Raw genomic sequence first — 17,387 nt, 5'->3', positions numbered from 1 at the left:
CCTTGGCCTCCGCCTCCGTATACATGGTTACCCGAGGCGAGTCGAACTCGATGTCGGTTGGGATGACCGCCTCAGCACCATATACGAGGAAGAAAGGAGTGAAGCCGGTTGACCTATTTGGGGTAGTGCGCAGACTCCAGAGGACGGCCGGCAGCTCCTCGAGCCAGCAGCCGGCCGAACGCTCCAGTGGCACGACCAGTCGCGGCTTGATGTCGGAAAGGATGAGGCCGTTGGCTCGCTCGACTTGGCCGTTTGACTGCGGTGGGCAAGGGACGCTAAGTCCAGTCAGATGCCCTGCGTCGCACAGAAACGTGCCAATGCTCCCTTGGCAAAATTCGTGCCGTTGTCGGTGATGATGTTGTGCAGCATGCCGTACCGAGTTGTTATGTCTGCGATGAATGTCACGGCAGTCGGCCCATTCAGCTTCTTGATCGGCTTTGCTTCGATCCATTTGGTGAACTTGTCCACGACGACAAGCAGATGTGTCATGCCGCCGCGCGCCATCTTGAATGGGCCCACCATGTCCAGACCCCAAACGGCAAAGGGCCAAGTGAGGGGAATGGTCTTGTGTGCCGAAGCCGGCAGGTGCTGCTTGGAGCTGAAAACTTGGCACCCTTTGCAATGTTTGACTAACTCCTTGGCGTCGTCCAAAGCAGTCGGCCAAAAGAATCCATGGCGAAAAGCCTTGGCGACTAGTGATCTTGAGGCCGCATGGTGGCCGCATTCTCCTTGGTGAATGTCTCTAAGGATTGCTATGCCCTTCTCTTGCTCAACGCATCACTGGAAGATTCCAGTGACGCTACGCCTGATGAGCTCTCTGTTGACGATTGTGTATGCTCCGGCTCGGCGTTGGACTTGTCTTGCTTCTGTCTCGTCAGCTGGCAGTTCTTGGTTTATCAGGAAGTTGCGGATGGGTTGGGCCCATGATGGAGCTATGACTTCTTCTATTGTCAACACGGCTACTGCAACCAGGGTGGGCGGGCTGGGTGATGAAATGCTGGAGTCGGCCGCCGCCTGTTGTGCTGGTGCAGTCCCCGGGCCGACTACCGCAGTCCCCGAGCCGGGTTCAGAAGTCCTTGGGTCGGGTGCGACTATGGAAGTCCCTGAGCCGCCTACTGAAGTCCCCGGGCTGACTATCGAAGTCCCCGAGCCGCCTGCTTGGTTCTTCAAGCCGGATCCGGCTGCATCAGGGCTAGGCGGCACGAAGATGGAATCGGACTCTGGAGACGGCTTGATAGATGGCTTGAGGAGGCGATGCAGAGAGACGCCGGTTGGTATCGCCTGCCGAGTGGAGCCTATTCGAGCCAGGGTATCTGCTGGCTCGTTGTCGGCTCGTGGTACATGGAGGAACTCGCATCCTTCAAAGTACCCGCTGATCTGCTAGACGAGGAAGCGGCGGCTTGCCATGTTTGCATCTTTGGTGGCCCAGTCGCCGGATGATTGTTGGACAACTAAGTCCGAGTCGCTGTAGCACAGGATCCGGCGTATGCCGAGCTCTTTGGCAAGCCGGAGCCCGTGTACAAGCGCCTCGTACTCGGCCACGTTGTTGGAGGCGGCAAAGTGAATTTGCAGCGTGTATCTGAGCTTGTCGCCTTTGGGAGAGGTGAGGATGACGCCGACCCCCAGGCCGGTGTGCATCTTGGACCCATCAAAGTGCAGGCGCCAGTGAGTGGAGTCCGGAGCCGACGGCAGGTACTGGGTCTCGGCCCAGTCGACTTGATGGCGGTGCGGGGCTGGTAGAAGATCGTGTAAGGGGCCAGCTCGATGGCCCATTTCGCCACTCGACCGGATGCATCCCGGCTGCCTATGATCTCGGCAAGCGGGGCGGTGCATACGACTGTGATGGGGTGCTCTTGGAAGTAGGGATTCAGCTTCTTGGCGGCAAAGTACACTCCGTAGCACATCTTCTGGTAGTGCGGGTAGTTCTGCTTCGAGGTAGACAGCACCTCGCTCAAATAGTACACCGGCCTCTGGACCGGCTGGGTTCGGCCCTCTTTTGGACGCTGGACTACGATGACGGTGCTGACCACCCGGCTGGTCGCAGCAATGTAAAGGAGCATGGGTTCTTTCTCAGTCGGCGCCGCCAGGACAGGCGGCATGGTCAGCATCTTCTTCGGCTTGTGAAAGGCTTGGTCGGCTTGGTCGTTCCACTCGAAGTGAGTGGTCTTCTTCATGAGGCGGTAGAGGGGGAGAGCCTTCTCTCTGAGCCGGCTGATGAAGCTGTTCAGGGAAGCCAAGCATCTGGTGAACTTCTGGACGTCTCGCAGTTTGGTGGGAACCGCCATTCTCTCAATGGCCTTGATCTTCACTGGGTTGCACTCGATGCCGCTTTTGGAGACCAGGAAGCCTAGGAGCTGGCCGGCTGGCACTCCGAACACGCATTTCTCGGGGTTGAGCTTGATCTGGAATCGGCGCAGGTTCTCGAATGTTCCCTTGAGGTCTTCCAGCAGGGCGTTGCGCTTCTCCGTCTTCACCACAATGTCATCCACGTAGACGTGGGCGTTTCTGCCGAGCTGCTTGAGGAGGCACTTCTGCATGCAACGCTGAAAAGTGGCACCGGCATTTCTCAAGCCGAATGTCATAGTCAGGTAGCAGAAGGCTCCGAAGGGCGTGATGAAGGCGGTCTTCAGGCGGTCGGCCGGGTCCAACTTTATCTGATGGTATCCGGAGTAAGCATCCAAGAAACTCAACAGCTCGCATCCAGCTGTGGAGTCTATCACTTGATCTATCCTTGGCAGGGCGAAAGGATCTTTGGGGCAGGCCTTGTTGAGGCTCGTGTAGTCTATACACATGCGCCATTTGTTGTTCTTCTTCAGCACGAGGACCGGGTTGGCAAGCCACTCCGAAAAGAAAACCTCCATGATGAAGCCGGCAGCTAGAAGCCGGCTGTCTCTTCTCCTACAATCCTTCTCTTTTCCTCCGACAGTCGGCGGAGGGGTTGTTTGACTGGTTTTGCATCTTCTCGGACGTGTAGTTTGTGCTCGGCGAAATCCTTCGGAACACCCGGCATGTCCTTGGGGGACCATGCAAAGATGTCCCGATTCTCACGGAGGAAATCGGCGAGCTCGCCTTCCTATTTGCTGCTCAGGTTTGCCCCAATGACGGCAAACCTTTCTGGGTGCTCGGGGTCAAGAGGTATCTTCTTCGTTTCCTTGGCCGGCTGGAAGGAACCTTGGGCATCAGTTTCTTTGGGATCAGGGGACAGGGCCGGCTGCTTGCCGGCCATGGCCATGACCCGGTTCAATATCTTCTTCTCTTCCGCAATCACAGGGGACTCGGCCAGCCGGCTGCTGGCTGCTGCGCACTCGGAGTATTTCTTGTAATCACCGGCTATGGTGATGATGCCCTTGGTACTCGGCATCTTCATCTTGAGGTAAGCATAGTGGGGAACAGCCATGAACTTGGCCAAGGCAGGTCGGCCAAGCAGTGCATGGTAAGGGCTCTCAAGGTCCACCACCTCAAACCAGATGGCCTCCCTGCGGAAATGATCCTTGTCCCCAAAGAGGACATCAATCTTGATCTTGCCAATGGGGGCGCAGGACAGGCTGGGTACGATGCCGTGGAACACAGTCCGGGTAGGCATGAGTTGCTTCGTCTTGATGTTGAGCTTCTCCAGGGTGTCATGGTACAGGATGTTGATGCTGCTACTGCCGTCTATCAGCACGCGGGAGAAACGAGCGGCACGCCTATCTGTTGCAAGGGTGGCATCCAAAACCAACGCATAAGAGCCGGGAGACGGCATCACCTCTGGGTGGTCGGCCCGGCTCCAGCTAATAGGCTTTTCCGACCAGTGCATGTGCTCGGAGGGATTGGCAGCGACCGCATTGACTTCCTGGTGCTCTCGGCGCCTGCTGCGCCGATCTTCGGGCTGGCTTGTAAAGACGACGTAGGCGGCGAGCTCGTCGGGGAACTCGTCGTGCACCGCTCCGACTGCTGGCCGAGCGGCCGGCTGCTGCGGAGCCGGGGGCGGCGGACCAGCAGGTGGAGGCGGCGCGAGCCCTTCGCCTTTGGAGATTCGGGTGAGCCAGTGGCACTTCTGGGTTGTGTGGTTGGACGGCTTCGCGTCGCTGTGGAACTCACATGGGGCGTCGAGGGTTTGCTCGTAGGAGAAGGCCGACTGCCAAGCCGGCCTGCCGCCTTTCTGCTTCTTGGGCGTGGGACGCCCTTCGGGCTGCTCGCCCTCGACCGTGGCCACCTGCCGACTGGTGGAAGGCGGCGCAGGGCCCTTGCGCTTGTGGTCGTTTTGGTACGGGCGTCGGCCGGAGTCCCCAGCCGGCGTCTCGGGCACCGGGCTAAGTACCTTCCCGGACGCGTCCACCCGGAGTTCGGTCTTCATTGAGGAGTCGGCGGTGGCATACTTGTCCGCTATGACTAGAAGCTCATCGAGAGTAGTCGGCTCATCGCAGAGAAGCTTGTTCTTGAGGAGGGTGCCTTCTCGGCACCCGGCTGTGAAGTACTCTATGGCTTGCACCTCGTGCACTCCTTCGCAAGAGTTGTGGAGCTCGGCCCAACGCGTGAGGTAGTCGCGAGTGGACTCGGCGGGGCCTTGTACGCACAAGGAGAGCTGTCTGGGCTTGGGAGCCCGCTTGTAGGTGCTGGTGAAGTTGCGGACGAAGGCTTCTGTGAAGTCTAGTCAGCTGTTGACGCTGTATGGCTTGAGGCTGTTGAGCCAGGTCCGCGCCGTGCCCTGTAGCATGAGGGGCACGTAATTCACGGCAACGCGCCTATTGCCGTTCGCGATGCGTACTGCGGTGGAGTAGTCGATCAACCAATCTTCCGGCTTCACGGAGCCGTTGTACTTGGGCGTGTCTCTTGGGAGCGAGAACCCTTTGGGGAAGGGCTCGTCGCGGATGCGGGGGCCAAAGCAAGGCGGGCCGATATCGTCTTCTTCTTCCAGGGCCAGGGATCGCGCTAGGCGGTCGATCCGATGGCGGGCGTCGTTCTCGCCGACTCCTTGGTGGCGACCTAGTCGGCCGCTGAGAGTCGGATGCGTGATAGGCGGCGGGGTGGGATACCTCTCCCCACGAGGTGGAGGCGGAGGCGGGTTGCCCAGCCGCTCCACGGCTCTAGGGCGGCCTTCTGCGTCTCGCTCGATGGAGATCCGGGTTCGGCTTCGGCAGGCAGCCGGCTCTTTCTCGTATCGCGCGCGGGATTTACCCGCAGTCGGTGTCCGGGATGTCGCGCCGTGCTCTCGGTGCGGGGGAGGGCTTTCCGCGCGGGCATCGGCGTCGTGCCGCTGTGCGGCTGCATCGATCAGCTGCTGGATGCGTCTGACCATGTGGGGGAGCTCTTCGGCCCCGAGTCCGTCCAGCTCGTCCGCGGCCGCCTGGGCGGCACGCAGGTTCTCGAGTGGGGTGGCGTAGACTGGGCGGTCAACTCCGAGCATGTCGGCGATGGAAACACCGCGCTGTCTGATGACGCCGGCTCGGCTTGGCCCGCCAGGAGGTGGCGTGCCGAAGGCAGCGCGGTCGACTTCGCGCTGGTGGGCCTCGGTGAGGCGTCTCATGGAAGCTAACTTCCGGCCCTCCGCGTGGAGGGCGAGGCAGCGAGCCTCCAGTGCTTCGGCGTCGGCATTAGCCGGGAGAGGGACGGACAAGTCGTGGTTCGCGGCTTGCGAGGCGTCGTGGGCGTTCTCGCCAGAGGCGCCGCCGTGGCTGACGACCATCACCTCGGCGGTGGAAATGTCACAGCCATCGGCTCGGGGGAGCGGGTCATCGTAGATCACGACGTCGATGGGGAAGGCGTCGAGCGAGGCCGTGTCGGAGTCGACAGGCATCGGATCGGTGGAGCCAACGGACTCCTGGTCCACAGCAGGCTCGCTGGAGACGTGGAGCTGGCCGAGGAGGTCGACGAGGCGGTCGGTGCCCGCATCGGCGGCGGGCTCGTCAGGGATGAGGGCCTCGCCAAGGGGATCGGCGAGGTTGCCTGCTGCGCAGGCATTGGTGACGCCTTGCAGCGCGTCGTGGCAAGCGCCATCGGGCGTGCCGGGCTGGCTACGCTCGCTGGGGAGGAAGAGGGTTCCCGTCCAAAACAGGTCTCCGGACGACGGTGCACCTGGCCCCACGGTGGGCGCCAAATGTCGGGTGGTAGGTGCGACATATGCCAACGGGTGGCTTATCATTGTGGGAGCCAGTAAGACGTCGGCGGTGCCTGGAAGCGGGATAAGGCGAAGACATGCACGCCGGCGAATCTTACCCACCTTCGGGGCTCTCCGTGGAGATAACACCCCTACTGCTGCTCTGCGGGGTCTCCGCATGATCACTCGATGAACAAGTAGTTACAAGATGCTCCTTGAGTTGTTTGGCGAGAGGAAGAAGAAGGGCAAGGCTAGCTCTACTCCTCTCTCTATGTGGTCTCTAAACCTAGATGAGATCAACCCTTTGCATGGGTGCCCCGGGGGGTTTATATGGGCCTACCCCCCGGGGGTACAATGGTAATCCAGCTGGGCGCGGGCCCTGGCCATCAGTGTCTACGTTTGCCGGCTTCTGCGCCGGCTGTTGGGGCCCGCCGGCTGGTGGGTCCCGCTGGCTGCTGGCTTCTTCGTCGACAGGCAGGCCCTACTGCCTAGGGCCCTGTTGGTGGCTGGTTACTATTGCCTCGATCCTGATGATGAGGGCTTTATCGAGGTAAGCGTGGCTACAGTGACGCCGCCTGGCGGGCGATCACTGTAGCCTCATCTCGTCTTGTCTCCTTAATGGAGCGCCTCCTTCGAGGGAGGGGGCAAGCCGGCTCAGGGAAGCCGGCCATGTCTTGGGTCGACTGGAGGAGGCCTGGCCGCCTTCGGGTATCTCTCTGCCTGAAGGGGCCCACCGCCCGTGGGCTGCGCTGACAGCCTGCCGTGGGTGGCGCCGTAGTCATCATGGCAATAGTGCCGCGCCGGACGGGTCAGGGCTGCCCCGTACGGCGCACTGTGCCAGGCGTGCTCCGGGTTTCGGGGGTGGCAGGCTTTGCTGTAGGCACGCCCCGTCCCATCGCCGTTATGCGGGTGCGAGCTTCGAGGGTACGGTCTTGACCACGTTGTGGGAGCCGGCTTCTTGGAGTCAGCCTTCTCGTGGCCGGCTTCTTGGAGCCGGCCCTCCCGCAGCTTTCTTCATGAGGGTCACGGTTGGGCCGCCTTCCGACAGTCGGCTTGAGAGGCAGCCGGCAGGGGGAAGGCGGCCCCACGTCTTGGATCTTTGGAGGCCGGATCGGCTCGTAATTTTTTCTGAAGTGCCAGGGGGAGCCGGCTAGGCTACCCGTGGTCATTTACCCCGACAACAAGGAAATATAATAATAATCCTTTTATTATTGCCTCTAGGGCATATTTCCAACAGTAGCTTGAGAGGGGTTGAGCGGAATCGAGAGACGCAACACAAGACAGGGATTTAGACAGCTTTGGGCCCCGGGAAACATCATCCGGTAACAACCCTACATGCTGTTTGAGGCTAGGTCTCATTATCATCACGAGGGAGTCGCCGTAAACCGGCTCTCCTCTTTGTGTCTAGCCCTAAGATTGTTTCTTCTTTCTTGTAGCTTGTCCCTCTTTGGGGAGCCCTACCCCTCCTTATATATGTTGAAGGGGCAATTGCTAACATGATTCGGACGGACTTCAGCTTCGCTATGGGAGAGAAAGTCTCATCGTAGTCAACCCCTTGCACTTGCCGATAACCCTTAGCGACAAGTCGAGCTTTATAGATGGTAACATTACCATCCGCGTCCGTCTTCTTCTTAAAGATCCATTTGTTTTCTATCGCTCGCCGATCATCGGACAAGTCTATCAAAGTCCATACTTTGTTTTCATACATGGATCCTATCTCGGATTGCATGGCTTCTAGCAATTTTTTGGAATCTGGGCCCGCCATCGCTTCTTCATAGTTCGAAGGTTCACCGTTGTCTAACAACATGATTTCCAGGACAGGGTTGCCATACCACTCTGGTGTGGAACATGTTCTTGTGGACCTACGAAGTTCAGTAGCAACTTGATTCGAAGTACCTTGATCATCATCATTAATTTTCTCTCCAGTGTATGTAGGCACCACAGGAACATTTTCCTGAGTTGCACCACTTTCCGGTTCAAGAGGTAGTACTTCATCGAGTTCTACTTTCCTCCCACTTACTCCTTTCGAGAGAAACTCTTTTTCTAGAAAGGATCCGTTCTTGGCAACAAAGATCTTGCCTTCGGATCTAAGGTAGAAGGTATACCCAATGGTTTCCTTAGGGTATCCTATGAAGACGCATTTTTCCGACTTAGGTTCGAGCTTTTCAGGTTGAAGTTTCTTCACATAAGCATCGCATCCCCAAACTTTTAGAAACGACAGCTTAGGTTTCTTCCCAAACCATAATTCATACGGTGTCGTCTCAACGGATTTAGACGGTGCCCTATTTAAAGTGAATGTAGCTGTCTCTAGAGCGTATCCCCAAAATGATAGTGGTAGATCAGTAAGAGACATCATAGACCGCACCATATCCAATAGAGTGCGATTATGACGTTCGGACACACCTTACGTTGAGGTGTTCCAGGCGGCGTGAGTTGTGAAACGATTCCACATTTCCTTAAGTGTGTGCCAAATTCGTGACTTAAATATTCTCCTCCATGATCTGATCGTAAGAACTTTATTTTTCGGTCACGTTGATTCTCTACCTCATTCTGAAATTCCTTGAACTTTTCAAAGGTCTCAGACTTGTGTTTCATCAAGTAGACATACCCATATCTACTCAAGTCATCAGTAAGAGTGAGAACATAACGATATCCTCCGCGAACCTCAACACTCATTGGACCGCACACATCAGTATGTATGATTTCCAATAAGTTGGTTGCTCGCTCCATTGTTCCGGAGAATGGAGTCTTGGTCATTTTGCCCATGAGGCATGGTTCGCATGTGTCACATGATTCATAATTGAGAGACTCTAAAAGTCCATCAGCATGGAGCTTCTTCATGCGCTTGACACCAATGTGACCAAGGCGGCAGTGCCACAAGTATGTGGGACTATCGTTATCAACTTTACATCTTTTGGTATTCACACTATGAATATGTGTAACATCACGTTCGAGATTCATTAAGAATAAACCATTGACCATCGGAGCAAGACCATAAAACATATCACTCATATAAATAGAACAACCATTATTCTCGGATTTTAATGAGTAGCCATCTCGTACTAAACGAGATCCAGATACAATGTTCATGCTCAAACTTGGCACTAAATAACAATTATTGAGGTTTAAAACTAATCCCGTAGGTAAATGTAGAGGTAGCGTGCCGACGGCGATCACATCGACCTTGGAACCATTCCCGACGCGCATCGTCACCTCGTCCTTCGCCAGTCTCTGCTTATTCCGCAGCTCCTGCTTTGAGTTACAAATATGAGCAACGGCACCGGTATCAAATACCCTGGAGCTACTACGAACACTGGTAAGGTACACATCAATTACATGTATATCACATATACCTTTAGTGTTGCTGGCCTTCTTGTCTGCTAAGTATTTGGGGTAGTTCCGCTTCCAGTGACCCTTCCCTTTGCAATAAAAGCACTCAGTCTCAGGCTTGGGTCCATTCTTTGACTTCTTCCCGGCAACTGGCTTACCGGGCGTGGCAACATCCTTGCTGTCCTTCTTGAAGTTCTTCTTACCCTTGCCTTTCTTGAACTTGGTGGTTTTATTGACCATCAACACTTGATGTTCCTTTTTGATTTCTACCTCCGCTGATTTCAGCATTGCAAATACTTCAGGAATGGTCTTTTCCATCCCCTGCATATTGTAGTTCATCACAAAGCTCTTGTAGCTAGGTGGGAGCGACTGAAGGATTCTGTCAATGACCGCCTCGTCTAGGAGGTTAATGTCCAGCTGGGACAAGCGGTTGTGCAACCCAGACATCTTGAGTATGTGCTCACTGACAGAACTATTTTCCTCCATCTTACAACTGTAGAACTTGTCGGAGACTTCATATCTCTCGACCCGGGCATGAGCTTGGAAAACCATTTTCAGCTCTTCGAACATCTCATATGCTCCGTGTTGCTCAAAACGCTTTTGGAGCCCCGGTTCTAAGCTATAAAGCATGCCGCACTGAACGAGGGGGTAATCATCAGCACGCTGCTGCCAAGCGTTCATAACGTCTTGGTTCTCTGGGATGGGTGCTTCACCTAGCGGTGCTTCTAGGACATATTGTTTCCTGGCAGCTATGAGGATGATCCTCAGGTTCCGGACCCAGTCCGTATAGTTGCTGCCATCATCTTTCAGCTTGGTTTTCTCTAGGAACGCGTTGAAGTTGAGGTTGACATTAGCGTGGGCCATTTGATCTACAAGACATATTGCAAAGTTTATTTAGACTAAGTTCATGATAATTAAGTTCATCTAATCAAATTATATAATGAACTCCCACTCAGATTAGACATCCCTCTAGTCATCTAAGTGAAACATGATCCGACTCGACTAGGCCGTGTCCGATCATCACGTGAGACGGACTAGTCATCATCGGTGAACATCTCCATGTTGATCGTATCTTTCATACGACTCATGTTCGACCTTTCGGTCTCTTGTGTTCCGAGGCCATGTCTGTACATGCTAGGCTCGTCAAGTTAACCTAAGTGTTTGCATGTGTAAATCTGTCTTACACCCATTGTATGTGAACGTTGGAATCTATCACACCCGATCATCACGTGGTGCTTCGAAACAACGAACTGTCGCAACAGCGCACAGTTAGGGGGAACACATTCTTGAAATTATTATGAGGGATCATCTTATTTACTACCGTCGTTCTTAAACAAGATGCAAAAACATGAAAAACATCACATGCAATCAAATAATAGTGACATGATATGGACAATATCATATAGCTCCTTTGATCTCCATCTTGGGGCTCCATGATCATCTTATGACCGGCATGACACCATGATCTCCATCATCATGATCTCCATCATCGTGTCTCCATGAAGTTGCTCGCCAACTATTACTTCTACTACTATGGCTAACACGTTTAGCAATAAATTAAAGTAATTTACATGGCGTTTCTCAATGACACGCGGGTCATACAAAAAATAAAGACAACTCCTATGGCTCCTGCCGGTTGTCATACTCATCGACATGCAAGTCGTGATTCCTATTACAAGAACATGATCTCATACATCACATATATCAGTCATCATTCATCACAACTTTGGCCATATCACATCACAAAACACTTGCTACAAAAACAAGTTAGACGTCCTCTAATTGTTGTTGCAAGTTTTACGTGCCTGCAATAGGGTTCTAGCAAGAACGTTTTCTTACCTACGTAAAAGCCACAACATGATTTGTCAACTTCTATTTACCCTTCATAAGGACCCTTTTCGTCGAATCCGCTCCAACTAAAGTGGGAGAGACAAACACCCGCCAGCCACCTTATGCAACTAGTGCGTGTCAGTCGGTGGAACCGGTCTCACGTAAGCGTACGTGTAAGGTTGGTCCGGGCCGCTTCATCCCACAATACCACTGAAGCAAAATAAGACTAGTAGCGGCAAGAAAGTTGACAACATCTACGCCCACAACAAATTGTGTTCTACTCGTGCAAAGAGAACTACGCATAGACCTAGCTCTGATGCCACTGTTGGGGAACGTTGTAGAAAATAAAATTTTTCCTACGGTTTCACCAAGATCCATCTATGAGTTCATCTAGAAATGAGTGATCGGATGCATCTACATACCTTTGTAGATCGCGAGCGGAAGCGTTCAAGAGAACGGGGATGAAGGAGTTGTACTCGTCGTGATCCAAATCACCGGAGATCCTAGTGCCGAACAGACGACACCTCCGCATTCAACACACGTACGGTCAGCGTGACGTCTCCTCCTTCTTGATCCAGCAAGGGGGAAGGATAGGTTGATGAAGATACAGTAGCACGACGGCGTGGTGGTGGATGCAGCAGTCACCGCAGCAGGGCTTCGCCGAGCTTCTGCGAGAGGGAGAGGTGTAGCAGGGGAGAGGGAGGCGCCAAGGCTTCAAGGTGCGGCTGCCCCTCCCCCTTTATATAGGCCCCCTGGGGGGGCGCCGGCCCTGGAGTTCAGATCTCCCAAGGGGGGCGGCGGCCAGGGGGGTGGAGTACCCCCCAAGGCAAGTGGAGGCGCCCCCCCACCCTAGGGTTTCCAACCCTAGGCACAGGGGTGGGCCAAGGGGGGCGCACCAGCCCACTATGGGCTGGTTCCCCTCCCCACTTCAGCCCATGGGGCCCTCCGGGATGGGTGGCCCCACCCGGTGGACCCCCGGGACCCATCCGGTGGTCCCGGTATAATACCGGTGACCCCCGAATCTTTCCCGATGGCCGAAACTGCACTTCCTATATATAATTCTTCACCTCTGGACTATTCCGGAACTCCTCGTGACATCCGGGATCTCATCCGGGACTCCGAACAAGTTTCAGATTACTGCATACTCATATCTCTACAACCCTAGCGTCACCGAACCTTAAGTGTGTAGACCCTACGGGTTCGGGAGACATGTAGACATGACCGAGACGCCTCTCCGGCCAATAACCAACAGCGGGATATGGATACCCATGTTGGCTCCCACATACTCCTCGATGATCTCATCGGATGAACCACGATGTCGAGGATTCAATAAATCTCGTATACAATTCCCTTTGTCAATCGGTATTTTACTTGCCCGAGATTCGATCGTCGGTATCCCAATACCTCGTTCAATCTCGTTACCGGCAAGTCACTTTACTCGTACCGTAATGCATGATCCCGTGATCAAACACTTTGATCACATTGAGCTCATTATGATGATGCATTACCGAGTGGGCCCAGTGATACCTCTCCGTCATACGAAATGACAAATCCCAGTCTCGATCCGTGTCAACCCAACAGACACTTTCGGAGATACCCGTAGCATACCTTTATAGTCACCCAGTTACGTTGCAACGTTTGGTACACCCAAAGCACTCCTACGGTATCCGGGAGTTACACGATCTCATGGTCTAAGGAAAAGATACTTGACATTGGAAAAGCTCTAGCAAACGAACTATACGATCTTGTGCTATGCTTAGGATTGGGTCTTGTCCATCACATCATTCTCCTAATGATGTGATCTCGTTACCAATGACATCCAATGTCCATAGTCAGGAAACCATGACTATCTATTGATCAACGAGCTAGTCAACTAGAGGCTTACTAGGGACATGTTGGTGTCTATGTATTCACACATGTATTACGATTTCCGGATAAAACAATTATAGCATGAATAAAAGACAATTATCATGAACAAGGAAATATAATAATAATCCTTTTATTATTGCCTCTAGGGCATATTTCCAACAGTAGCTTGAGAGGGGTTGAGCGGAATCGAGAGACGCCACACAAGACAGGGATTTAGACAGCTTTGGGCCCCGGGAAACATCATCCGGTAACAACCCTACATGTTGTTTGAGGCTAAGTCTCATTATCATCACGAGGGAGTCGCCGTAAACCGGCTCTCCTCTTTGTGTCTAGCCCTAAGATTGTTTCTTCTTGCTTGTAGCTTGTCCCTCTTTGGGGAGCCCTACCCCTCCTTATATATGTTGAAGGGGCGGGTTACATGTAGAGTCCAACTCGGACTTAAGACTTAACTATTCTAACTTATCTTCATGGGCTTCTTAACATCTTGGGCTTAATAACATCCCGGCCTTCATAACCCCTGGCAACCCAGTTATCACTGTTTGCCAGTTTAAGATGGTCTGCCGGTTTAAGATGGTCTGCCGATTTAAGATGGTCTGACTTAACTCCTGCCGGTTTAGCACCTGCCTTAACACTTGCCGGTTTACCACCTGCCGGTTTACCGTCCGTCATAGCCATCTGACTTAATTGTCTGTCTTAATTATCTGTCTTAACTGTCTGTAGGTTTACCATCCGCCGGTTTACCAAGTCCCATCCGGTTTACAAGTCCGGCCGGGTCATACCGCGGGGTATATCACCGACATTAGCCCCCAGTTTAATTTGGATTTATCCATGTTAAACTGATCCTGAGCATCTTTGAATCCTTGTCATTTCCTTCTAGAAAATCCGGGTCAATAGGCCAGCTTCATAATCAATTTGCTGACATTGGTTTATCATAGAGAAATATTGTGAAGAATAACTTCTTTGACTCAGCTCCCAATGCTTAACAAAAATATTGGTCTTTGAAATACTCATTTGATCTTCAGTCGGTTTAATAATGTAGAACTTTCCGGTTTAAGAATGTAGAACTTTGCCGGTTTACAAATATTGATGGCACCGGATCATAACTGTTTGTTAACATCGGCTTTTGAAAATATACCTCTTATATGCCTATCACTTGTAGCCCTCAAATCTTAAGAAGGTAACGTAGTAACATCTTAAGATTTGCTTCAATATGAATGTCACAAGCTTGAAGAAATCCAGGTTGTTCATCTCAATCACTAGTCAGAACTGAGTATTCCACATATGTAGCCCCCAAGTGCCGGGTTGTCATGCATGCAGCAACCTGGGACTTGTAATTTCCTGATGCTCATAAAAACTTCAACCAGTGTAGCCTCCAAGGGCCGGGGCATTATGCAAATAATGAGCAGGGACTTTGAAAATATGATCATGTAGACTTGAACAGCAACGTGTAGCCCCCAAGGGCCGGCTCAGTAAGATAATATTGAGCTGGGGCTTTATATATACTTCATTGAGAATCACATTATATTATGTAACTCCCATCATGGGGCTTTAACCCACGTCCACAAGGTTGGGAGCTTTGTGCTTTCCCAACAGAGCAGTGAATCCTTCAATAATAGATGAAAATTTGTGTACCTTGAATTGTTTACAGGAGCAATTGGTAGCCCCCAAGGGCTGGCTCATTATGATGTGATGAGTCGGGTCTTCAATAAGACTAATAAAAATGACTTTGCGTTAGCCCCCAAGTGTCATGGTGCATGCTTGCAGTGATATGAGACTTGCATATTTGATATAATCTTAAGTTGAATAATGTAGCCGCCAAGTGCCGGGTCGTAAGCCTGCAGTGACTTGGGACTATTTCTTCAATTGTAAAATAAATCATATCTATTGATAATATAATAGCCATTGCGCTAAAGCGACTTTGAAAACCTTAATCATAGTACTGGTTACTGATAACCATAACAAAATCCAACCATGTTGGCTATTTGAAGATTTGAATAATATAATCCAATGATTTATGAGCGCATGATTCCAATGGCGCAATCCAAATATATACTGGCGACTTATAGTCAAAACCAGACCGGGCTGATAGGCTCCGGATTATGATTTAATCGTGTTCCGTCAATTTGTAATTGACAGTCGAACCGGATTAACAATGCCGGTTTGAAAAAGCAACAAAAAATGTTCATAAAAAAAAGAACAGAACGCAAGCAAAGGCAAAACTAAAACCATTGTAAGCGAGGCTTTAAGCCGATCAAGAGGTGTTACCACGGTCGGACACGACCAAGCCCCCAAAAGGCGTAGCTATGGTTCGAGTCAGCCAGGTCCCCAAATGATGCTGTGGCATTACGCCGATCAAGAGATGTAGCTATGGTTCGGGTTCGACCAAAGCCCCCAAGTGATGCTGTGGCATTGCGCCGATCAAGAGGTGTAGCTATGGTTCGGATACAACCAAGCCCCCAAGTGATGCTGTGGCATTGCGCCTATCAAAAGGTGTTGCTATGGTTCGGATACGACCAAAGCCCTCAAGTGATGCTGTGGCATTGAGCCTATCAAAAGGTGTTGCTATGGTTCGAATACGACCAAAGCCCCCAAGTGATGCTGTGGCATTGAGCCGATCAAGAGGTGTGACTATGGTTCAGACATGACCAAAGCCCCCAAGTGATGCTGTGGCATTGAGTCGATCAAGAGGTGTGACTCTTGTTCAGACATGACCAAGCCCCCAAGTGATCAATAATCTGATAAGCCAATAAGGCATGATACCCATGTTCGAACCGCGCATCATGGCAGCAGGTCCTCTTTGGCACCCTTTAACTTTTTGCAAGAGATAAATCCTTCTTGAACCAGATGTTAAACCGGATATTGAGAGCTTCAAAGCTTTGTGGGAGACATCTTTCCCTTGAACCGGATTTTAAACCAGAATCTTCATTTTCAGCCAGAAATTTTCTGACGGCCTTTAAACTCGAACTTGCGAGAAGTTAATTCCTTTTTGAACCGGACATTGTTAAACCGGATTTGAGCGCTTCAGAGCTTTGCAAGAGATAGTTTCCTCTTAAACTGGATTTAAACCAGACACTAAGGGCTTCAGCGCTGTGTGGGAGACGGGATTTTTCTTAAACCGGACTATAAACTGGAAGCATCATTGTTAGTCGGAATATTTCTGACGGCCTTTAAATATGACAGTATCCTCCGAGACCGGGTTTCCCTTCAACATCCTGGGGCACTTGAATTTGCTGAAACTGGCAAGACTTGCTGCGTCATATCATCGTAGCCCCCGAGTCTTAAGATGACTCAAGGAGTTGTCTTGAGATTCTCCGTACTTGACCATAGCAGAAGGTATATATCATCGGTGTTAATAACGCGATGTAAATCCACAGAAGGTTGAGGTGACTGCGGCGGGTTATAGATGATCCCGTATGAGCCGTGTCAGCAACTCGGCCAATGGTTCCTTCCAACTGGCTATTTGAAATTGACCAAACTGTAGTGGCAGCGATTTGTGTGTATGCCTATTGATCCATCCAGTGCAGACGGCGGCTGAATGATAATTTGCCTCCAAATGTATTGGAAGAAAAACCGGGCTATCCAAGCAGTGACTTGCTCATACTCAATAAACAGCTCATGCAGACAGATGCGGCCCGGTGTGTTGATGTAGACCAGACCGCGAGAGACGGACGACAAAGACGACCGCAACATCAGAGACGGCTCGGACAGATGTGTCGGCCGCGGCATTGAAAACCGGTGCGGACGGGAGAGTCGGCCGCGACATTTGTAAGTCGGTGCGCATGGGAGAGTCAGCCGCGACATTTGTAAGCTGGTGCGGATTGGCGATTCGGGCGCGGCAGCGGTAGTTGGTGCAGGCGCGAGAGTTGGCCATGACATTTAAACCGGCGCAGGCGCAAGAATTGGCCGCAACGTTTAAACCGGCGCGAGCCTCCTGTCCATGGTACGATGCCACTTTTGTAGTGGACTTTGTCCTGCATAAAATATATTGAAAGACAGAGTAACTGTTCTCAAATAATTTAATATGTGCTAATAATATATAGAAAACATAGCACATGGCGCTTCAACACGGCAGCGAAAACAGCGGCAATCATGGTGGAAGCTCTTCGCGAACCCGACAGCTCAACGCTCAGAGAGCAAGGGAAGACCGCGGATGTTGGCGGCTCAGGGAAGCCCCCAGTGAGGTGGAGCACGGCAGTTTGTCCACGGTGGCAAGGCTGCGGCGACGACCGCATCCGGCGGTTCAACAGTGGCAGGTAACAGCAGAGGCGAGCCAGACGGCTGT

This window comes from Triticum urartu, chromosome 2A (genome assembly GCF_056163025.1).
Source record: "Triticum urartu cultivar PI428250 chromosome 2A, HENAU_Tu73, whole genome shotgun sequence".
In the NCBI taxonomy this organism is placed as follows: Eukaryota; Viridiplantae; Streptophyta; class Magnoliopsida; order Poales; family Poaceae; genus Triticum; species Triticum urartu.
The sequence above is the reverse complement of the archived record's forward strand: the minus strand, read 5'-3'. Positions refer to the sequence as shown.